Genomic DNA, 10,845 nt, shown 5'->3' with positions numbered 1-10,845 from the left:
GTTCCCTTCTCAACTCCTAACAGTGCAAACATCAGGGAGAGTAGCTCAGTGATAGACTACAAATTATATGAGCGTTACTTCAAATCCAAGGGTACGTCTAGACTACATGCCTCTGTCTCCAGAGGCATGTAGATTAGGCTACCAGACATAGGAAAATGAAGCGGCGATTTAAATAATCGCTGCTTCATTTAAATTTACATGGCTGCCGTGCTGAGCTGTTTGTAACAGGCTCCTGCCCATATCCGGTATGACCAGCTGTTTGTCGGCTCAGCGCGATAGTCTGGACGCGCAGGTATTGATATCAAAGGTATTTGTCGACCACCCAGGTATGCCTCCTGGGATGAGGTTTACCTGGGTGGTCGACAAATACCTTTGATGTCGACACCCGTGCGTCCAGACTATCGCGCTGAGCCGACAAACAGCTGATCATACCGGATATGGGCAGGAGCCTGTTACAGACATACAGTAAACACCATTATCAGACTGCCCGGTGCACATTTCTACCTTCCTTTGTGCACACAACATACACGAGGCTCTAATTACTGGCCACCTGCCTTTCACACAGATCACTGATCCTTGTGACTTAAAGGTACATTCATATGGCAGCTGTTTAAACATAATGGCTACATCTACACTGGCCACTTATTCCAGAATCTCAGCCACTTTTCCTGAATAACTTGCCAGCTGTCTACACTGGTCCCTTGAATTTCCAGAAAAGCACTGACGATCTACTGTAAGAAATCAGCCGCTTTTCTGGAAATACTATGCTGCTCCAGTTTGGGCAAAAGTCCTTTTTCCGGAAAACTGTTCCGGAAAAGGACCAGTGTAGACAGCACAGTAGTGTTTTCCGCAAAAAAGCCCCGCGCTGCCCCCCCTCCCCATCCGCATCCAGATGTGACTCTCGGCCCACAGGTAGAATGGAAGGCCTATTCCTTCAGAGGCGTACAGCGTCGAACGGACATGATGGCACGGGAAAGAGAAACGCAAAACGAGTAGCCATGGTATCGGCTTACACGGCAGGACTGCATTTTGCAGACCATAGGCCGACCTTCCTGGTCCGGTTGGGCGCGTCTACGCCACAGCTGCGGCTCGAAATAAGCTACGCCATTTGAACCGTGCCAATGGCGCTGCTTCTGTCGAGCATCTTTCGAAAGCTTATTTTGTCTGCACCGTGGAACGTGTTCGTCAGTGTTCTGGGGAAAGGGTGAGGCGGCAAACGTTGCGGACAGTGCAAAAAGGACGCCTGATACTTTTGTCCGAAGCGGGCAGCGAAGAGCTACGAAGGGAACTCACAACACTCTGAGGGGCAGGAGGGGACAGGGCGAGCTAGTTGTCACAGGGTGCTTAAACACCCAGGCTATGTCTACACTGGCACCCTTTTCCGGAAATGCTTAAAACGGAACAGTTTTCCGTTATAAGTATTTCCGGAAAAAGCGCGTCAACATAGGCAGGATGCTTTTCCGGATAAGCACTTTTTCCGGAAAAGCGTCCGTGCCAATGTAGACGCGCTTTTCCGCAAAAAAGCCCCGATCGTCATTTTCACGATCGGGGCTTTTTTGCGGAAAAGAAATATGTGCTGTCTACACTTGCCCTTTTCTGGAACAATTTTCCGGAAAAGGACATTTGCCCGAACGGGAGCAGCATAGTTTTTCCGGAAAAGCGGCTGATTTCTTAAAATAGATCATCAGTGCTTTTCCGGAAATTCAAGGGGCCAGTGTAGACAGCTGGCAAGTTATTCCAGAAAAGCGGCTGATTTTCCGCAATAAGTGGCCAGTGTAAACACAGCCCCAGGCTACGTCTAGACTGGCATGATTTTCCAGAAATGCTTTTAACGGAAAAGTTTTCTGTTAAAAGCATTTTCGGAAAAGCGTGTCTAGATTGGCAGGATGCTTTTCTGCAAAAGCACTTTTTGCAGAAAAGCGTCTGTGGCCAATCTAGACGCGCTTTTCCGCAAAAAAGTCCCGATCGCCATTTTCACGATCAGGGCTTTTTTGCGGAAAAAAATCTCTGCTGTCTACACTGGCCCTTTTGCGCAAAAGTTTTTTGGAAAAAGACTTTTGCCCGAAAGGGAGCAGCATAGTATTTCCGCAAAAACACTGACAATCTTACATGAGATCATCAGTGCTTTTCTGAAAATTCAAGCGGACAGTGTAGACAGCTGGCAAGTTTTTCCGGAAAAGTGGCTGATTTTCCGGAAAAACTGGCCAGTCTAGACACAGCCCCAGGCTGGCTACGTTTACACTGGCCCCAAATTCCGGAAAAGGGATGCAAAGCAGGTAAGTCAGAATAGGGAAATCCGCGGGGGATTTAAATATCCCCCGCGGGATTTAAATAAACATGTCCACCGCTTTTTTCCGGCTTGGGGAAAAGCCGGAAAAAAGCGTCTAGACTGGTGCGATCCTCCAACATAAAGCCTACTTTCAAGTAGGAATAAGAGATCCTCCGGAAAAGGGCTTTATTTCGGAGGATCGCACCAGTCTAGACGCTTTTTTCTGGCTTTTCCCCAAGCCGGAAAAAAGCGGTGGACATGTTTATTTAAATCCCGCGGGGGATATTTAAATCCCCCGCGGATTTCCCTATTCTGACTTACCTGCTTTGCATCCCTTTTCCGGAATTTGGGGCCAGTGTAGACGTAGCCACTGGCTACGTCTACACTGGTCCCTTTTCCGGAAGGGGCATGGTAATTTTTGAGATCGTAATAGAGAAATCCGCACGGGATTTAAATATCCCCCGCGGCATTTAAATAAAAATGTCCGCCGCTTTTTTCCGGCTTTTAGAAAAGCCGGAAAAGAGCGTCTACACTGGCCCTGATCCTCCGGAAAAAGTGCCCTTTTCTGGAGGATCTTATTCCTACTTTGAAGGGTTTGAAGTAGGAATAAGATCCTCCAGAAAAGGGCGCTTTTCCCAGAGGATCGGGGCCAGTGTAGACGCTCTTTTCCGGCTTTTCTAAAAGCCGGAAAAAAGCGGCGGACATTTTTATTTAAATGCCGCGGGGGATATTTAAATCCCCCGCGGATTTCCCTATTATGACTTGTGAAATTAACATGCCCCTTCCGGAAAAGGGGCCAATGTAGACGAGCCCACTGTGTCTACACTGGCCACTTATTCCAGAAAAGCACTCACTTTTCCAGAATAACATGCCAGCTGTCTACACTGGCCGCTTGCTTTTCCAGAAAAGTAATGATGATCTAATGTAAAATCGTCAGTGTTTTTCCGGAAAAACTATGCTGCTCCCGTTCCGGCAAAAGTCGTTTTTCCAGAAAAACTGCTCTGGAAAAGGGCCAGTGTAGACAGCCCAGTAGTCTTTTCCGCAAAAAAGCCCTGATCGCGAAAATGACGATCAGGTCTTTTTTGCGGAAAAGCGCATCTACATTGGCCACGGACGCTTTTTCGGAAAAAGTGCTTATCCGGAAAAGCATCCTGTCTATGTAGACGCGCTTTTTCCGGAAATACTTATAATGGAAAACTGTTCCGTTTTAAGCATTTCCGGAAAAGGGTGCCAGTGTAGACGTAGCCCCAGTAATCTGTTTCCCGGTAGCCGCTGAGTTGAGGCCTAGGCCGGAGGATGTTGCGAAGGCCGAGATACCGAGGCAGTGTGATGAAATGCATCCCCCCCTCCCGTACTCAAGGAGCTGACTGGGGTGACATCTGAGACATGGAGGATTAGTTCAGAAAACTCGCGGCAGGCGGGAGAGATTCCCGAAGAGGGGGAAGGGGCAACCTATCAAAAGGGTATATCTGCTGTCTTCAGGAAAGCTGTGGATACCATCTCACTTGACTTGCGCACGAACGCACTCGCTAGCCAAACACAAACTAGACGGAGCTACCGTCAGGGGGCTTCTAAAGGGTCAGAGATACCATTCCTGGGGTATAGTTATCGCCATAGTGCCCAGCCTCACTGGAAGTGCCCCCCTCGAGCGGGGGTCCAGCAGGGATTCCTTGTGGGCCTGGTTCCCTTCCTCGGCCATTCGGATGGGCGGTGTAGAGAGTACGCTTATCAAGACTGCGGAGGACCCCGAGCTGGGAGGGGTTGCAGGTGCTGTGGAGGACGGGATCCTCGCAATTCGAAATGATCTGGACAAAGCGGAGAAATGGTTTGGAGAGACTACGATGAAGTTCAATAAGGCCAAATGCAAAGTACTCCGCTTACGAATGATCGATCTGTTGCTTGTGCCCACGTGCACGGTGGCAGAGAGAGAGAGAGAGAGAGAGAGAGAGAATGGGAAATGGCTGTCTAAGAAGGAATACTGTGGACAAGAATCGGTGCAGCAGGGGAGAGGGCCAGGGAGAGGCTGGCTGTCACAGTGGACCACGAGGTAAACGGGAGTTGAGAGCGGTAAACGGGTTGCCAGAGCAGCGAACATCGTTCTGGGGCGCGTTAGCGGAAGCAGCAGTGTCGTGCGCAAGACAGGAAAAGCAATTCTTCCACTCTCCACGGTGAGGATTAGGCCTAGCTGGAGCATTGTGCCCTGTGGGCAGGAAGGGAGGCAGACTCATACAAATCGGAGACAGGGAATGCAGAAAAATGCAAGAGAAACTGACTGTGTGGGGTGTAGAAGATTGGAAGGGAGTCTGCTAGAGGGGAGCTGCTAAGAGTTTTCAGGGTCATAAAAGACTGCTAGGCAGAGAAGGGAGAACTTCTGGTTCTTCTGAAGCTCGGGGGTGGGGGTGGGGGGGGAGGAGGCCAGGACGAGAAGCAAGGGGCTGGGGCTGCAGCGAGGACTAGCAGGCCGTTAGGGGAAACTTCCTTTAAGGCAAGCAGGGTTGCTGAAAAGGGGCATCAGTGGCCTAGGAAAACAATGGGCTCCCCAGAAGATGGCAGAAGAAGCAGAAAAAAGAGCCCCCCCCAGGAGCCAGCCAGGCCAAAGCACGGAACAGGGACCGAGCAGAAAAAAATGCAGAAAACTAACAACGCTCACCACAGAGAGAAAAAAGAGCAAGAACAGAAGCAGCAATGCCTGTTGACTTGGTCACTTGTCAGTCTATTGTTCACAGCGAGCGCCAGGGGAAAGCACGAACGCAGTCCCCCACTACCACAAATTATGCAGTTGAGTTTCCCACATTTGGGGAAATCACAGGGGTCAGCACACCCGCAGTGCAATGGATGAGCCTCACCCTGGGAAAACCACCTTCATGATCATGGTATTTCCCCTGCCAGGTAAGTATGAGTTCCACTTGCACAACCACCGCCTGCCCCCCACCGCCCAAAGCCTCTCACATCATGGTGGACGCCGCCTCACGCACCCACACCGTGGCACCCCAAACGCTCCCCTACTGCCCGCACCCGCCCCCAAGCCGCCCCCGACACCCACACCGAGGCCTGCTTGCCCAAGGCAGGCCCCACTCACCAGCCCGCGCCCGTTCCCACAAGCCTCCGCTCGCGCCCACATCTGCATACGTGCTCATGCCGCTCCAGCTCTCCGCCCCGGACACGACACGCCCGCCTGTCTGCCCGGGCCCGGCACTCTCTCCCCTCTCTGGCCTGAGCCCCGCTTCGGCGGCGAGGAGCCCAGCGGCGCTGCTGCACCCTCACTCCCAACCCCGCTGGTGTTCTCCCCAGCTGCAGCCCGCACACCCAGCAGGGGCTGGCTCGGGCAGGAACTGCCACTCGGGAGGCTCCGGGTCCGTGCGGCTTCCACTCTCGCCCCGACACCCCCGGCCCAGCCGGGCCTGTCGCCCTCCGTAGCTGGGCGCATCCGGGCTGTGTCTACACTGGCCACTTATTCCGGAAAATCAGCCGCTTTTCCGGAATAACTTGCCAGCTGTCTACACTGGCCCCTTGAATTTCCGGAAAAGCACTGACGATCTACTGTACGAAATCAGCCGCTTTTCTGGAAATACTATGCTGCTCCTGTTCGGGCAAAAGTCCTTTCTCTGGAAAACTGGGGCCAGTGTAGACAGCACAGCAGTGTTTTCTTCAAAAAAGCCCTATCGCGAAAATGACGATCGGGGCTTTTTTGCAGAAAAGCGCGTCTAGATTGGCACGGACGCTTTTCTGGAAAAAGTGCTTTTGGGGAAAAGTGTCCGTGCCAATCTAGATGCTCTGTTCCAAAAATGCTTTTAAAGGAAAACTTTTCCATTAAAAGCATTTACGGAAAATCACGCTAGTCTAGACGTAGCCCCTCTTGTTAGCCCTACATAGCTCTATTTTTTGTTTTAGCTAGACTAGACTAACACAACTACTACTATTAAAAAGATGGGCAGCTGCTGCCGGTCTGTGATGGCGCGTTGGGGGTCCCCCGTCTCCTGCAGCCAGTGGAATTGAGGGTGGTTTATTGCTTCTCCACGATACAGCATAGCACAGATGTTATCTGGTTACAGGAACTGGGGGCTAAGAGGCCTCAGTGCCCCCTTCAGATGGGGAGATCCCAGCCCCCTCTCCAGTTCCTTCTTCCCTGCTTTCCCGACAGGAACTAACTCCCCCTCTCCAAGCCCTGCCCCCAGCCAGGGCAGCATTCCACCTCCCTTTGTTTCTCCCCATGGGGGGTTGGCTGGTTCAACCAGTATGGTACCTTTGCATAATAAGGTTTTCCCTGCTGGGTCTTGCTCCAGGCAGCAGAGGTCACCACAGCCCAGCAAGTACCCCCACTATGTCACACGGTCCCACCGCTGTTCCGGGCGCAGGCCGTGCGCTGGTTCCCCGCGGGCCCTTGGGCCGGTAGCTTGGGGGTGCCGGGCTCCGCGCTTCCCTCGGGAGGGGCAGGCGGGCTTGGGGCTCTGGTCGCTGCCACGTGTAAGGGCCGGGGCACGAGCCGCTGAACTGCCCCGGGGGAGGGTGGGTCAGCCACGGAGCCTACAGAGGATCCAGCCCGCCCCGCGGCAGCAAAGTCCCCAGCCTCCAACGCTGCAGCCTGCACCTGTGGCCCTTCTCAGTAGCCCACCCGCTGTGATTGAGCCAGACCCCGGGGCACCCGAGTGCGATTCTCTCCCGCCTGGGCGGGCTGGTGCTGCCCCCGGTTTGCTCGCGCTGTTTAAACACCTCAGTCTCCGCCCCTAGGAGCTTCCGCTCCCTAAAGGAGCCGGGTTGGTTCCAACCTTCTCAGGAACGTTCACAGCGCGGAACAGAACAGGAACAGCCGCGCTGGTGACGAAACCCTGGCATGGGGTCTAGCGCGGGGTTTGTAACCCCCTCGTCTGGGAGTGTCACTGGAACAATTCTCTGACACGCTGTGCTTCTATTGCATTATCTACACGACGAGTTTTCTCAGCAAAAAAAGGTGCTAATTAGGGTCTCATTTGCATGAGTCATGATCTTATTTGCATATTTTCTGGCAAACTGATTTTGCGCTGGGGCTGTTGTGCAAAAACAAGCAGTATGGAAGTTTTCTTTTTGCACAAAACCCCCTTTTTCTGAAAGATCAATATACCTCTTTTGGGGGGGCATAAGAATCTTTTGGGAAAAGGGGGTTTTGTGCCAAAAAAGTGTTCTCACTGCTTGTTTTTGCACAAAAATCCCATTGGCAGAAAATATGCAAATGAGATTGTAACACATGCAATTGAGTCCCTCATTAACATATTTTTTAAGGAGAAAACTTCTAGGCTACGTCTACATTGGCCCCTTTTCCGGAAGGGGCATGTTAATTTCAGCCATCGTAATAGGGAAATGCGCGGGGGATTTAAATATCCCCCGTGGCATTTAAATAAAAATGTCCGCCGCTTTTTTCCGGCTTTTAGAAAAGCCGGAAAAGAGCATCTACACTGGCCCGGATCCTCCGGAAAAAGCGCCCTTTTCCGGAGGATCTTGTTCCTACTTCAAAGTAGGAATAAGATCCTCCGGAAAAGGGCGCTTTTTCCGGAGGATTGGGGCCAGTGTAGACGCGCTTTTCCGGCTTTTCTAAAAGCCGGAAAAAAGCGGCGGACATTTTTATTTAAATGCCGCGGGGAATATTTAAATCCCCCGCGCATTTCTCTATTACGATCACTGAAATTAACATGCCCCTTCCGGAAAAGGGGCCAATGTAGACAAGCCCCTAGTGTAGATGTAGCCTCTGTGGCTACGTCTAGATTGGCATGTTTTTCTGCAAATGATTTAAACGGAAAAGTTTTTCCGTTAAAAGCATTTGCGGAAAAGAGCATCTAGATTGGCACGGACGCTTTTGCGCAAAAGCACTCTTTGCAGAAAAGCGTCCGTGCCAGACTAGACACGGTTTTGCGCAAGAAAATCCCAATCACCATTTTTGCCATCGGGGCTTTTTTGCACAAAACAGTCCTGAGCTGTCTACACTGGCCCTCTTGCGCAAATACATTTGTGCAAGAGGGCTTTTTCCCGAATGGGAGCAGCATAGTATTTGCGCAAGAATACTGACAATCTTACATTAGAGCGTCAGTGTTCCTGCGCAAATTCAAGCAGACAGTATAGACAGCGGGCAAGTTTTTCCACAAAAGTGGCCAGTTTTGCGGAAAAACTTGCCAGTCTAGACGTAGCCAGTGAGTTACCAGCAGTGGGGCTGTTAGTGTTGGCATCTAACTAATTGCATCATTAGGCCATGTCTTGTGGGGCTGGAGGCCTTTGCCCTGGAGTCTCAGAGCTCCCCAGTGTCGGCTGCCGCTGGCCTGAATGGTGCTGGATGCTCCTGCTCCCCTCCCAGCAGGCTGGCCCTGCGCAGGCTCTGTGCTCGCTGGAGCCGCCTCCTGCCAGGTCCCCGGCCTGCTCCCTGCAAAGCCTCAGCCTGGCTCCTTTCCTGCTTGTGGGGCCTCCGGGGCCAGCTCCGAGCAGATCCCCTGAGCCCCAGCATTGGGTGCAGCACTGCTGGGTCCCTGGAGCCCGGTCTGCAGCCAGGAGGGGGAATCTCCCGCAGGGCTGGTGGGATGCAAAAAGCTGCTACCTGGGAACCTTTCCCATGGCAGCACCCCCAGCCTGGACAGCCCCTGCCTGGCCCAGCCCCCACCCCAGGATGGGCAGCATTTGTGGGGGCAGGTAAGAGAGACCTCCCCCTCCTCTTCCCAGAGAGCAGACCCCCCAGGGCTGCAGTGGGAGGATCTGGCCCAGGGCTGCTCTCAGCAGAGGGGGCTGTGATCCCAGCCTGGGGCCAGGGAAGCTGCTACCAGCTCGTGCGGGGTGGGGGGAGCCATCCCAGAGAGGGTGGGGAGGGGTTCAAGAGGGGTGGGGCAGATAAGAGAGGCGAAGGGGAACAGAGACGTGTGAGGTGGGGCAGGAAGGGGAGGCAGGAGGTGATGAAGGGAGGTTGGGGGGATCATGCTAGACTTGGGGTGGCTGGGAGCAGGGGTGCAATGGAGGGAAACTCGGGGGGGGGTCACAGGAAGGGAAAGGGGGCAGGGGAGGTTGGGAGGAGACTGACGGAGCAAGAGCAGCCTGGCTGGGGAAGGGGAGACACAGGGCAGGACTTGTACAGAATGAGAGGGGGGAGATACAATGGCAGCTCCCCCACCCCCATGGGGCAGGAGGGGGGGCAGAGGTGACTGGTGGTGGCACTTGGGGGCACCAACTCCTCTGCCCCTGACAAAATTTCTGAAGTTCATAACCAGGGTGTCCCAAATGCCCCCTGCCCCTGTGGGTGCCTCTCCCTGTGCCCCTCCCTCTGCAGGCTCCAGTCCCCCGGGGGAGGAGCTGCCCCCTCCAGCAGCCAGAGGGGAATTGTTTCTGTGAATTTTTTTAAGTGTAGATACCTGCAAACACTGATCTGTAGGGACCGGCAACAGTTTATTTCCATATTTGCAGATTTGTTATTTGCATAATGCACATGCAGATATGTAAATGTAATGTTACCGGTCTGGCAAAAGTTTGTGAATGGGTTTGGATGTCCATGGTATAAAAAAAACGATTTGGAAACACTGGCCTGATCCATGGGGGGTGGCCAAATGCAAGGCAGGGAAAACACTAGGGCTCTGTCTACACTCACAGATTCTTGCGTGAGAAAAATGCAAATGAGGCTAAGCGTCGAATATCGCCGAGCCTCATTTGCATACCTAATGAGCGACCTTTTTTGCAGAAGAGGCTCTTGCTCCAGAGGGAGCTGTCTACACTGCCCCTTCTTGCGCAACAAAAACCCTCTCGTGCAATGCCGCTACGACGATTATTTTCAGGAATTTTCTCTTGTTTGGTTTCCCTTTTCCCTGCTTCCCTCCTCATGGCGGGGGAGGGGGCGGCTCTCTCACCCTTTCAGTGGGAAGCCCTGGCACAGAGATGGGATGGGAAGATGCTCTGAGAGCGAATCCCTGGGCTATTTGGGGAGAGAACTTGCACACGTCTAGCCTTCTACCTATCACCAGGATGGCCGAGTGGTTAAGGCGTTGGACTTAAGATCCAATAGATGTTTGTCTGCGTGGGTTCAAACCCCACTCCTGGTAGCTTCCTGTTTTGGACAGACATCCATCTGGATGGTGATTTGCCCTGCTATGGACTGGACTTCATCTCTGAAGGTCCCTTTGGCTATGTCTGGTGGCATGTGTAAGATGTGATTTTGTGCAAGAGGATCTATACTCTCCTGTGCAAGAAAGCTCTGATGGCCATTTTAGCTATAGGGCTTTCTTGCACAAGAAACCCTTGTCCCGCATCCACACTGCCCTCTTGCGCAAGAGGACTTACACCTGTTTGAAAAGAGCGTACTTTGAAGTAAGAATAAGAGCCTCCGGAAAAGGGCACTTTTTCCGGAGGATCGGGGCCAGTCTAGACGCTCTTTTCCGGCTTTTTTAAAAGCCGGAAAAAAGCGGCGGACATTTTTATTTAAATGCCGCGGGGGATATTTAAATCCCCCGCGGATTTCCCTACGACGACTGCTGAAATTTACATGCCCCTTCCGGAAGAGGGGCCAGTGTAGACGTAGCCCAGGGCTGTGTCTACTCTGGCACCCTTTTCTGGAAAAGGGATGCAGATGAGCCAAGTCA

The 10,845-nt window shown here is 52.7% G+C and overlaps 2 non-coding genes across 2 annotated transcripts; one reads left to right on the top strand and one right to left on the bottom strand.

Moving 5' to 3' along the window:
* Positions 1-5,002: 5,002 nt before the first annotated feature.
* LOC149522761 (U1 spliceosomal RNA) lies at positions 5,003-5,166 on the bottom strand. The gene has a single exon (XR_016347486.1). It is a non-coding gene; the product is annotated as a U1 spliceosomal RNA (small nuclear RNA).
* Positions 5,167-10,225: 5,059 nt separating this feature from the next.
* On the top strand, positions 10,226-10,308 carry TRNAL-UAA (transfer RNA leucine (anticodon UAA)). Its single transcript has one exon. It is a non-coding gene; the product is annotated as a tRNA-Leu (tRNA).
* The last annotated feature ends 537 nt before the right edge of the window (positions 10,309-10,845 follow it).

This window comes from Pelodiscus sinensis, chromosome 19 (assembly GCF_052426305.1).
Source record: "Pelodiscus sinensis isolate ZL-2025 chromosome 19, ASM5242630v1, whole genome shotgun sequence".
NCBI lineage: Eukaryota > Metazoa > Chordata > Testudines > Trionychidae > Pelodiscus > Pelodiscus sinensis.
Note: the sequence above shows the minus strand (reverse complement) of the source record. Positions and strands in the feature narration are given on the sequence as shown.